General features: G+C 38.6%; 1 protein-coding gene and 1 non-coding gene across 3 annotated transcripts in view; both read left to right on the top strand.

Annotated features, from left to right (window-relative positions):
* CDKL5 (cyclin dependent kinase like 5) overlaps positions 1–13567 on the top strand; it is a 170443-nt gene that overhangs the window by 40136 nt on the left and 116740 nt on the right. The gene's annotated exons all lie outside the window — the stretch shown is intronic.
* TRNAC-ACA (transfer RNA cysteine (anticodon ACA)) lies at positions 12593–12664 on the top strand. The gene has a single exon. It is a non-coding gene; the product is annotated as a tRNA-Cys (tRNA).

The following is a 13567-nucleotide window of genomic DNA, read 5'->3' on the forward strand; positions in this document are numbered from 1 at the left end:
TTCTAAACTGTTTAGACTGAGTAGAAAATTTCCAAATGATATTGTTTAACTTAATAAAATAACAGCGCTTTGCAGGTAATTTAATTGTCATTGGAACTGGCATGACTAAAATATTGCTTGCTTTAAAAATACTTTATTTACTTCAATAAAAATATTGTTCTTAAAATGCTAGTAACATTTCATAAATCTATTATTCCATATGGTTCTTGACATAAATTACTTGTCTCATTTGGGGAATATCTTTAAGCACAAGCTCATTAATTGAGATGATAAATCCCACTTTCTTGAGATGTTAGCCTTCTTATTTCTGTCATCTGTTGTTTTAAATGAATCTTATTTAATTACTAATAATAGTTATTTTCTTATTAGTGGCTGCTATGCATCAGAGGCTCTACTGATATAACCTTGAATCCTCACCTGTAAGTAGGTAGTGTTAGTCACTGTTAGTGAATGAGAAGAGAGACTTAAAGAGGCTAAATAATTTGCTCATGGTCACATGATTAATGAAGGTTGACACCTGGATGTGTTAGTATTCTCAGAAAGATGGACAGAGGGTTCCAGGTAGAGGAAGGGTTTGTGCCAGTAAGCAGTGCACTTGGCCTGATTGTTCATCATCTTGATTGGTCTTGGATTATTGAAATAATACTTTATCTTCTGAGAAGGGCATATTAAAGTATAGAAGCTGAAAGGAAATTCACTTTTGATTTTAAAAGTTATTAGGATATGCTAGCTTACGTTAACATAGTCATTTCATATGTTTGCATAATTAAAAATAGGTAATAGATGCTATTTAAATTCAGAATGTGCAAGGATTTCTTTAAAATACTGAATCTTGTGTCTAGATTAAGTAAAGTGGGAGTTATTTCAAGGAAAATGATAATGCCATGCGGAAGAGCAGGCACTATGGTCACCAGGAAGCCCTCTAGTTTTCCCACCTACTCTGTTGTGAATGGGGAGATGGCTCTTCAGTTAAGCTAGAGCAGAGCTCCTCCTCAGAAGCTGATTTGGAGACCTGTGGTATAAGCTTTGTTTTCTCGTTCATATAAGGAATGGCTAAGGTTTCGTATACCTTCAAGATTCTGTGATTCCCTGCATAAGAAGATGGTAGTTTGTATTTCAGAGGGCTTTACATATCATTTGTATGGAATTTTTGGAAAGAGTAAGTTAGTACTGTGGCACTGTAAAGTACAGTGTGTCGTGGATAGTCCACATACAGATAGTAACTGATAGTAATGTTTACAAGCTCATCCTCTGTCAGTTACTGTAAGCCCCATAAATATGTATAGTCAATTCTTAATTATTTAAGAATTGTGAAAATGGTTTGTCCTAAACCCATTTCTTTCCCCTGGATCTTTCTTTTAGAAATGTGGATCATGGGACTTATCTGGTGGTCCAGTTGTCAAGACTCCATGCTTCCAATGGGAGGGATGCAGGTTCCATCCCTTGTCAAGGAACTAAGACCCCACATGCCACACGGGCCAGCTCTCTCTCTTTTCTGACAGGCAGAAAAGAGTTGAAATGCAGATACAAGATATAATCGTGATGTGATGTCTAGTTTCTAGGAGATTATGATTTATCTAAAGGAAATAGATATATATGCAAACAATAAATGTTTAAATAAGGGTATAATGAATGTTATGTAAGTGTTGTAGGTAAGAATTTATAGACTAGCCTTTAAAATTTTTATTATGGGTATGTATTAGTTAATCTTAACCAAAAAAAACCACACAGAATTTATAGAGGATAACTTCTAGCTAGGCTGAACAGAGAGGAAGTAATAATTTACTTGATTTTTAAGAAAATGATGGCTAATATTTCAGTTGGCAAAGACTGGAGCCAGGGGTGGGGAAGTGACTGGAACAAAGGTATGAAAGTGGGAAAGTGAAAAGGCATATTCTAGCTGTTGATTAGTAGGTGTAGTTGATTTGGAGCCAAGAATTCTTTAAGTGGAGTAGTAGATGATTGTCAAAAATTATAGTTAAATTCACAGGAAAGCAATTACCAAAGGTAATAGTTAATTTCAGATTAAGTAACATAACTGTCCAGAGCCTAAATTTTCCCCACTGTAAATTAAGGTCAGATGAGATGATCCCTCACCTATTTAATAGGTGTTCCATAGATACTTGTTGAATGAATAAGTGAGTGAGCAAATGAGTGAGTGAGTGAGTGAGTGAAAGAGATGTCTTTAGCTATTTCCCTTGACATCAGTGCCTTCAAAATTTGGAATTTTGATAGGCAGTGGGAAATTAACAGTTGTTGATAGTAAAATGATATAACAACTTTAGTCTAAAAAGAATAAGTCATGGTTTTTTTCCTATAAATAATGCTTAGTGTTTTAAAATTTGTTTTTCTTATTTGCAAAGCAGGAATGGAGACACACACAGACTTGAAGAATAAATGTATGGATACCAAGGGGGGTGGGGGGTAGGATGACCTGGGAGATTGGCATTGCCACATATATACTACTACGTACAAAACAGACAACTGATGAGAGCGTGCTGTATAGCACAGGGAACTCTGCTTGGTGCCCTGTGGTGACCTAAGTGGGAAAGAAATCCAAAAAAGAGTGGCTATATGTATATCTATAGCTGATTCACTTTGCTGTACAGCAGAAATTTAACATTTTAAAGCAACTATACCCCAATTAAAAAAGAAAGAAATGAAGGAAAAAAATAGTTTCTTTCTATAGGAATCAGTGGGTCCCTGTCTGGACAATGAATTGTCAGGGTGCTTTTAACACTTAAAATATTGAGTCTTAAATGTGTTAAGTATTTTTGTATAAAAATATTTAAAAAGTGAATGTGAGAGTTTAGAAATTTTTACAGCAATTTAACATTTTTACTGTATTTTGCAACATAATTTACATGAGATTAAAAAAAAAAGTAGACTTTTATTCTAAAAAGTTTGAGAACCTCTGGTCTAATGGTTCTGAAGTTTTTGGCTTTGGGTAGATGAAATGCCATGATTATATGAACTGATCTTTTTCCAAGTTATCTTTTTTTAAGGATTCTAAAAGAGTGTGATTATAATGTATTCATCTGAAAAGTGACTTCATAATGGAGCCTAAGAATAACAATTGTTGTTGCTGTTCAGTTGCTCAGTCATGTCTGACTCTTTGTGACCCCATGGACTGCAGCATGCCAGGCTTCCCTGCCCTTCGTCTCCTGGAGCTTACTCAAACTTACGTCCATTGAGTTGGTGATGCCATTCAACCATCTCATCTTATGTCATCCCCTCCTCATCCTGTCTTCAGTCTTTCCCAGCATCAGGGTCTTTTCTAATGAGTGAGTTCTTCTCATCAGGTGGCCAGAGTATTGGAGATTCAGCATTAGTCCTTCCAGTGAATATTCAGGACTGATTTCCCTTAGGATAAACTGGTTGGATCTTCTTGCAGTCCAAGGGACTCTCAAGAATCTTCTCCAGCACCACAGTTCAAAATCATCAATTCTTTGGTGCTCAGCCTTCTTTATTCACTTCTCACATCCATACATGACTACTGGAAAAACTGTAGCTTTGGCTGTATGGACCTTTCTTGGCAAAGAAATGTCTCTGCTTTTTAATATGCTGTCTAGGTTTGTCATAGCTTTTCTTCCAAGGAACAAGCATCTTCTAACTTCATGGCTGCAGTCACCGTCTAAAGTGGTTTTGGAGCCCAAGAAAATCAAGTCTCTCACTGTTGCCATTGTTTCCCCATCTATTTGCCATGAAGCGATGGGATCAGATGCCATGATCTTAGTTTTTTGAATATTGAGTTTTAAGCCAACTTTTTCACTCTCCTCTTTCACTTTCGTCAAGAGGCTCTTTAGTTCTTTGCTTTCTGCCAGAAGGGTAGTGTTATCTGCATATCTGAGGTTATTGATATTTCTCCCGAAATCTTGATTCCAGCTTGTGCTTCATCCAGCCTGGCATTTCACATGATGTACTCTGCATATAAGTTAAATAAGCAGAGTGACAATATACAGTCTTGACATACTCCTTTCCTGATTTGGAACCAGCCTGTTGTTCCATGTCTGGTTCTAACTGCTGCTTCTTGATGTGCATACAGATTTCTCAGGAAGTAGGTAAGGTGGTATGGTATTCCCATCTCTCTAAGAATTTTCCACAGTTTGTTGTGATCCACACAGTCAAAGGCTTTAGTGCAGTCAATGAAGCAAAAATAGATGTTTTTCTGGAACTCTCTTGCTTTTTCTGTGATACAGTGAATGTTGGCAATTTGATCTCTGGTTCCTCTGCCTTTCTAAATCCATCGTGTACATTTGGAAGTTCTTGGTTTATGTTCTGGTGAAGTTTAGCTAAAAGGATTTTGAACATTACCTTGCTAGCATGTGAAATGAGTGTAATTGTGTGGTACTTTGAGCATTCTTTGGCATTGCCCTTCTTTGGGATTGGGATGAAACTGACCTTGTCCAGTCCTGTGGCCACTGGTGAGTTTTCCAAATTTGCTGACATATTGAGCATAGCACTTTAACAGCATCATCTTTCAGGATTTGAAATAGCTCAGCTGGGATTCCATCACTTCCACTAGCTTTGTTCATAGTGATGCTTCTTAAGGCCCAGTTGAATATAACCCATAGGGTAGGTTTTATTCTTGATGAAACTACCTTAAGTTAGAAATAAAGTTAAATCTTAAGATTCTCATATTCTCAATTTGTATGACTTATAATCCTTACTATTAACCTGAAGTTCAACTTTGTATTCATTCAGCTCTTCATGATACCACTCTATTTTGCAGTATAAAATTTCTCAATAATAAATTATAATTAAATAAGACTCAGTAATTGTCAGTCATGTAATATTGTTTCCCACATACTCCTCTGTATTCCCAATCTCAGTTATCAGTGCCCTGATATGCCCACTAGTCAAGGCAGAAGACATTTTGTAGTCATCTAGACTTCTCCATTTCTCATTAATCAACTATTTTTAAATTGGCACTGTGTCTTTTCAGTACACTTCCTAAATAACTCATATGTATCCACCTTTCTCTCTTCACTGCTGCTTCAGTTGAGATTTGCATCCTTTTGTGCCTGGCCTCCATCAATCAGTAGCTTTCTGATTAGTGTCTCTGCCCTAACCCTCTTCCTGCCTCCATGGTGATTTTTCTGAAACATAGTACTGATAAATACACATCTAAAAAGCTTCTCGATTTACTATTGTCTATGACAGTAGCCTTGAAATGTCCTGTGCAGCAGTTGAATCTTTTCTTAAAATATAGGGACGCATACCTGTGGCACGGCATTCAAGGCCTTTAATGATTTCGTTCCTGCCTCATCCTTGTCATCCCTGGACCTGTGCCCTAGATTTCAGAGAAGCTGAATCTCTTGAGTTCTACAATCACTCCTTGTTTTTGTTTTTTTGGAGTTTTTTTTGGCTTATTTTAGCAAGAATTTTTCCTGGAATACCTCTACTGTTACGTCTGTCTCATATTCTGTTCTTGTCTCAAGAATGTCACCTGAATCTCCTGAGTGGTAATAGTGTGTGCTAATGGGTGAGTTCTTGCAGAGGTCCCTAGATGACATCAGGATGGGGCCTGGTCATCAGAAGGACTAGCCATGGTTAGGTTAGAACTTTCAGCCCCCTCATCCTACCCCCACTTCTGGGGAGAAGAGGGGGCCAGAGATTGAGCTCAATTGCCAGTGGCCAGTGATTGAATCAATTGTGCCTACATAATAAAACCACCATGAAAACCTCTTAAACAACAGGCTTTGGGGAGCTTCTGGGTTGGTGGACACATTGAAGTGCTGGGAAGGTGCTATGCCCTAGGAGGGCATGGAGGCTTTGCCCCTCTTCCCTTCACCCCTTTTACCCCATTTACATCTCTTCGGTTTGGCTGTTCCTGAGTTATATCCTCTATAATAAATGAGTAATGATTTAAATAAAGCATTTCTTGAGTTCTGAGTCATTCTAGAGAATTATCAAACCTGAGGAAGGGTTTGTGGGAACCTCCACATTTTTTTAGCTAAGTAGGACAGAAGTGCAGATGGCCTGGGGACCAGGTACTTGTGACTGGCATCTACAGTGACAGAAATTTGTGGGACTGAACTGTTAAACCTGTGGAGTCTGATGTTAATTAACTCTGGGCAGTTAGTGTTTGATTGTAGCATGCCCAGGTATTAGAGATTTGGTGTTGGAAAGGTGCCACATGTTTGGTGTCAGGGTGACTTAACCTCAGTTTACAAATGGAAGCAAACCAAAGCTTCAAGAGACTGCTCAGCTTATTATTAAATTAGTACGTGGGAGTGCTGTAATTCAAGAGTCCTCTTAACCATATCTTGTTTTGTTTTTAATAATAATGTCCTTGAGGGAATGAACCTTCCTTTTCTTCTAACATACTAATTTTTTTATTATTATTTATTAGTCATGTGTTCCAGTCTCTTGAACTTAATTGAATGCTTTCATCAATTAATGGCCTTGATAAAATTGCTTGTAATTTTGACTGTTATTTGTTTGGCCAAAGTGATGTTACTTATCCTTGTAAAGTTATCAGGACAAACAGCTGGGGAAGTGCAAGCTCTTAAGCTTGATTTTTTTTTTTTTTTTTAGTTCCTTCTGTATTTTGAATAGGACACAAATATATCTGTAAATAAAAATAACTTCCTCCCAACCCATTTGGAAAATATCCCAGACTTCCTCTTCACGCCTTGCAAAGTTGCTGCTGTCTAGTCTTTGTTACTATTTGTTTTTTCCCTTTAAAATAAGTGACCCTCCTAGGAATAGCTTAATCACCAGATGTTTGGTCAGCAGTATTCCACTTATTCTGGTTTTGTAGTTCTTCTGAAATAGGCTTGAAAGGTAATCACTGCATTCCTTCTCTAGTTCTAAAATGATTTTACTCAATTGCTCTTGAAACTTAACCTTGGTAAGTGATTTGGAGCCAAAATGAAAAGAGAGAAGATAGGATATATATATTTTATACTGGTCCTTTATGAATTGATGATTTTTCATTGAGAATTTTCACACTCATTTTCAGTTTGAGAGGTTCTGAGTGTTTAGAAATGAAATTGTGGGAGTTCCAACAGAGGATCCTTATTTTTTAACTGAGGAAATGAAAGTTGTCAAGGTCAACCATCAGAGAAGGCAATGGCACCCCACTCCAGTACTCTTGCCTGGAAAATCCCATGGATGGAGGAGCCTGGTAGGCTGCAGTCCATGGGGTCGCTAAGAGTCAGACACGACTGAAGTGACTTAGCAGCAGCAGCAGCAAGGTCAACCATGAAGCTGGTACTTTGGCTTGGTGAGAGACACACAGGATTTAGAATCTTTCTGATGTAATTTTCAGCCTACCATGAATCTGGAGAATTGATAACATCAGTCTGTGACAGCAATAGCATTGTTTAGCCTGGAAACAACCTTTGTGAATTTTCCAGATTATTGATAGTGTTTGAAAGTATTTGATGTCTTCAGGACCAATAAACTCTGCCATGTACTTTTATCTTTTTCAATTAGTAGATATTTCAAATTTCCAAAAATAGGAATCAGTTCAGTTGCTCAGTTGTGTCTGACTCTTTGCGACCCCATGAATCACAGCACGCCAGGCCTCCCTGTCCATCACCAACTCCCGGAGTTTACCCAAACTCATGTCCATCGAGTCGGTGATGCCATCCAGCCATCTCATCCTCTGTTGTCCCCTCTTCCTCCTGCCCCCAATCCCTCCCAGCATCAGAGTCTTTTCCAGTGAGTCAACTCTTCGCATCAGATGGCCAAAGTATTAGAGTTTCAGCTTCAGCATCATTCCTTCCAATGAACACCCAGGACTGATCTCCTTTACGATGGACTGGTTGGATCTCCTTGCAGTCCAAGGGACTCTCAAGAGTCTTCTCCAACACCACAGTTCAAAAGCATCAATTCTTCGGTGCTCAGCTTTCTTCACAGTCCAACTCTCACATCCATAGACCTCCTTTTTCAAATATATCATGTATCAAAGAATATACAAAACAGATATAAGTGGTATTTAATTAGAATAGAATTTTAAGCATAATTTTGATTTATTGGAAAATAAATTGAGAAACTTCAAATTTTTGAAATGCTATATTAAAATATTTAACTTCCATCTCTAGCTTAAAATAACTGAATGGATGTACCATAGTTCATTTCACCAGGCCTCTCTTGATATTTAGGTAGTTTCCATTCTTACTGCTTTTACACACAATGCTGCAGTGAATAAAATATCTTTATCATGTATATGTGTATCTGTTTTCTGAGGATAAATTCCTAGAAATATAATTTCTGTGTCATTAGAATGTATTTTAGTTTTGAAAGATATCAAATGGTTTCCAAAAAATTGTATCATATATATACATTGCCACCAGCAATATATGAGCAAGCTTAATTCCCTCCTGCTCTCATCAACATGGTATGTTAGTTTTGGTCTTTGCTAATCTGAAAAATTGTATCTCAGTATAGTTTGAATCTTCAGTTTTTATTATATCTAAAGTCAAGTAACTTTTTATATGTTTAAGAGGCGTTTGTGTTTCCTCTTCTGGAACTATTTGTTCATATCACTGCCCATTTAAAAAATTGGGCTTCTGCTCCTCTTATCGAGCAGTAGGTTCCTTTTATGTGTTATGGTTTTACCTTTTTGTGATGTAAGTTGCAGATTCTTTTCCTCATTTTTAAATTTCCCTTTTCCCTTTGATTTTTGCCTTTTTCATTTTATGGATATGTAAACTCAAATTTAACATGCCTAAAATGGAATCTTGAATTTCTTCCCTTCCCTTAACCTGCTCCTCTTCTAGTTTTCCTCACATCAAGAAGCAACAACCTTCATCTACTCAGAGCCCAAGTGCCAAACCAAGAAGTTACCTTTGATTTCTTTTTCCCTCACTTCCCCTCTCTAATCCATTCCCAGCTGTATTGGCTTCCTATCCGAATATATCCTGACTCTATCTGTCTGTCTTCATGGGTACCTATTTATAGTCCATCCCACCCTTAGCCTTTCACCTGGGTGGTTGCAATGGCTCCCTGGTTGTTATACCCCCAAATTGATAGCTCCCTTTCGAGGCACAGAGCCTTTCTCTGCCCTGTAGCTTGTGTGATCTTTTCAAAATGAAAATCATCTGATTGTCATTCTACCCCCAAACCCACTTCCCATTCTTGTTCAAAACCCTCCAGTGACTCCGTCTCACGATAAAGATAAAACTACTTAAACAACTTGCTCTTTTTCCAGCCTCACCTTGTACTGGGTTATTAACCACCCAACCCTTCCTATCTTTGAGTCTTTTCTGTCTGCCATGTTCCCTCCTCAGTTGGGATTTTTGCATAAATCATCCCTCCTCTGTAAGTTTATATCTGATTGTCCTGGAGATCTCAGCTCACTGAAACTTTTCTCTGGAAAAGCCAACCCTCCCTAATTAGGTAGAAAAACTTGTACAAGCCCTTGTAGAGCTTATATCTCTTTTTCATAGCACTTATATTGCAATTTACACTTACTGTGTGATTCTTTGATAAACTCCCTGAGGTAAGGGGTTTTATTTTCTTTACCAGTATGTTCGCAGTGTCTGTCATTGTGCCTGGCATATAGTTAACTCTCAAGACATATTGAATGATTGCTTACTTTTAAGTTCTCAGCTTTGGAGTTTGAAGAATATATTGATTTACCCTTTCTGAAAAAATATGACTATATTTGCTCTAGGTCAGTCTTTGTTCTCTTTTTTTCCCTGTGGCTTTCCCAAGACCATTGAGGTTCACAGTCTGATCTCCAAAGTCTTAAAGCATTTCAGATATGAAATGTATGTAGGCCAATGGTCTTGAATTCATTTGAAATCCGTAGGTATTCTTCAGTGGTTTTGGCTTTCGGTTCCTTCTCTTTTTTTTCCATCTGGGAAAGAGAGTGTGTTTTGTTGATTTGGTTGGTGAGGGGTTTTTGGTTTGTTTGTTTTTAATTTTTTGGGGGGTTGTTTTCCAGTCGCTCAGTCATGTCTGACTCTGCAACCCCATGGACTGTAGCACACCAGGCTCCCCTGTCCTTCATTATCTCTCACAGTTTGCTCAAATTTATGTCCATTGAGTCAGTGATGCTATCTAACTAAATTGTTCTCTGCTGCCCCCTTCTCCTTTTGCCCTCAGTCTTTGCCAGCATCAGGATCTTTTCCAATGAGTCTGCTCTTCCAATCAAGTGGCCAAAGGATTAGAGCTTCAGCTTCAGCATCAGTCCTTCCAATGAATATTCAGAGTTGATTTCCTTTAGGATTGACTGGTTTGATCTTACAGTCCAAGGGACTGTCAAGAGGCTGCTGCTGCTGCTAAGTTGCTTCAGTCGTGTCTGACTCTGTGTGACCCCATAGACGGCAGCCCACTAGGCTCCCCCGTCCCTGGGATTCTCCAGGCAAGAACACTGGAATGGGTTGCCATTTCCTTCTCCAATGCATGAAAGTGAAAAGTGAAAGTGAAGTCGCTCAGTCGTGTCCAACTCTTTGCAACCCCGTGGACTACAGCCTACCAGGCTCCTCCACCCATGGGATTTGCCAGGCAAGAGTACTGGAGTGGGGTGCCACTGCCTTCTCCACAAGACGCTTCTCCAGCACTGCAATTCCAAAGCAGCAGTTCTTCAGTGTTCAGACATTTTTATGGTCCAACTTTCACATCCGTACATGACTACAGTAAAACCGTAGCTTTGGCTTATATGGTGCTATGTCAACCAAGTGATGTCTCTGCTTTTTAATACACTGTCTAGGTTTGTCATAGCTTTCCTTCCAAGGAACAAGTGTCTTAATTTCATGGCTGCAGTCACCATCCACAGTGCTTTTGGAGCCCAAGAAAATAAAATCTGTCACTGTTACCACTTTTTCCTCTTCTGTTTGTCATGAAGTGATGGGACCAGATTCCATGATCTTAGTTTTTTGAATGTTGAGTTTTAAGCCAGCTTTTTTCACTCTCCTCTTTTACCCTCATCAAGAGTCTCCTTAGTTCCTCTTTGCTTTCTGCCATTAGAGTGGTATCATCTGCATATCTGAAGTTGTTGATATCTGTCCTGGCAGTCTTGATTCCAGCTTGTGATTCATCCAGCCTGGCATTTTGCAAGATTGTAGTAGTAGAGGACAATAACAGACCACATTTTCTGATCCACATCAACACAGTAAAATGGTTCTCAACTTCTGTAAGTTTGTTCTAAATTCAGTTGTTTAAATTTAGAGATCAGAGCAAGTTACCGGTAAAAACCATGATAAAATTGATACATTTTCATGCAAGGGCTTTCAAAACCTTTTAAACCAGTAGTGTTTCTTAAACAGTACAATGTTAGTGTGAACTCCAGTTTAGTTCTTTTTTTAAAATCTGAACCTTGAGGTCCTCAGATTCTCAGGAAGGGCTGGGAGTTTTAACAGGCTTGGCAGTACTAGGAGAAATATCAGGTAACTGGGTAAGAGATACATTGACTTGGTATTGGATTCCCTAACTTGTGGAAAGACCCTAAGGGTAAAGGGGAGGCAAGATACATGTTTCACAATTAGAAATTTTTATTCTATTAAACTGTGTGTATATTACTCATGATAGTCAAATATCAGTTTGATTTAATTATGAGAACTGAATTACAGAGAATGGATTGATAACTTCACTATTGGAGGAATAAAGCAAAATGAAGGTCCTATTTATTGTGTCAGATGGTCCTATTTAGGAAGAAAACTAAGTAGGAGTGCATTATCTCTTTACCTATAGTCAATATGGAGAATTCTCTGTAAGAGAGTAGGGTGTTTTATCATAAGGGTGTGCTTTCCATGGAAACGATTTCTTTCCATACATAGATCATGAGTTTCAAATTTCAAACCATTTGAACTCTCTTATTATAGCAGAAGTTTTGTTGTGTACCACATCATTCCTGTCCAGTTTCAGTGACAAAATGATTCTCTCATTTGTATGTATAAAGACAATGCCAGAAATGAAAACAAAACTCATGATTCATCTGATTTTGTACTTTCTTTCTTTCAGAAGAAAAGACCCATTGAGATGAAGATTATAATTTCAGCAACAAAGGAAACATTTAAGGCTCAGGCAGCCCTTAAATTCAATACTACTAATATGTGAAATACATTATAAGCCTTACATTTCTCTCAGTTCTTGTAGGTATATACTTGCCAATGCAGAGACAAGATTGCTTAAATTTAGGTGTATTTCTTAGTTCAAGATGGGGGTTTAGTCATTTAGTTGTGTCTGACTTTGCGACCCCATGGACTGTAGCCCACCAGGCTTCTCTGTCCATGAGATTTCCCAGGCAATACTGGAGTGGGTTGCCAGTTCCTTCTCCAGGGGATCTTCCCAACACAGGAATTAAACTCGGGTCTCTTGCATTGCAGGCAGGTTCTTAACCAACTGAGCTAAAGACAAATACACTTAAAAAATCATTCTGTTATTTACAAAGTAATAGTAATCAAAATCTCAAACAATTTTTGAGAGATTTTACAATGTTTTTATTGGAAGGGACCTTAGAGGACATCTACTTTAGTGCATGACTCTTGTACATGACTTTTCTGGCATGGCCAGGCTAAACTGCTTTCAGTGGCCTCTTCCTGCCCCCCGCAGGTCCCCTGCTAGCCTTCTGTGCTTTGGATTACAGATCTTCTCTGTTTCTTGAATTTATCAAGCTCTCTAAGACTCTGTGACTTCCCTGGTGGCTCAGACGGTAAAGCATCTGCCTACAATGCTGGAGACCCAGGTTCGATTCCTGGGTTGGGAAGATCCCCCGGAGAAGGAAATGGCAACCCACTCCAGTATTCTCGCCTGGGAAATCCCATGGACAGAGGAGCCTGGCAGGCTACGTCCATGGGGAAGCAGAGTCAGACACAACTGAGTGACTTCACTTCAAGACTCTGTATTGCCTTGAATGCTCTTCTCACATCCCTGTTCCCATGACTTGCTTCTTGACATTAAGCAGATTTCAGTGAAATTTCACCTCCCCATACAGGCCTTTCGCAGACTACCTTATCTACCTGCCCACCCCCCTGCCCCTTTCAATCTCCAAAACTCTCTACCATATGACTGTTTTCTTTCCTTCATAATAATTGTCACTATCTGGAATGATCATGTTTGTTTGTTTATTGTCTGTCTCCTCATTGTCTCTATGGGAGCAGGGGCTGTTTGTCTCCTGAAGCATCTCTGGTGGGCTGGCCCAGTGTAGGTGTCTGACAGATATTTATAGAATGAATAACCATTAATGGTTCATCATTGTCCAAATCACTACTGCACTGGTATGTCTGCTTTTTACCACTTTACTACCACTGATCTTAATTATTCCCCCTGAAATAACCCAAATCACCTGCTTGATTCCCTCTTTTTCAAGGAGTTTTCACACATTGGGATGCCAGTCATCTCTCATTGAGGCATATCTTGTCCAGTTTCCTCACCAGCTCCTCATCTGGCGTGTGATTTTGGAGTGTGGTCATCATTCAGATGATCTGTCACTGGGAGTTTTTGGTTTTGCTGTTGATACCCAACACTAGACACATGGGATTATATGGAGTCTGGAGAGAGAGAGAGTTCAATTAAACTTTTTTTTTGATTGATGTAATATTGAAATGCTCTATCTTTGATAAAAATTATCTTTTGCCTCCATATAAATGCCATGAAACTATTTATGTAT

This window comes from Ovis canadensis, chromosome X (genome assembly GCF_042477335.2).
Source record: "Ovis canadensis isolate MfBH-ARS-UI-01 breed Bighorn chromosome X, ARS-UI_OviCan_v2, whole genome shotgun sequence".
Taxonomy (NCBI): Eukaryota; Metazoa; Chordata; class Mammalia; order Artiodactyla; family Bovidae; genus Ovis; species Ovis canadensis.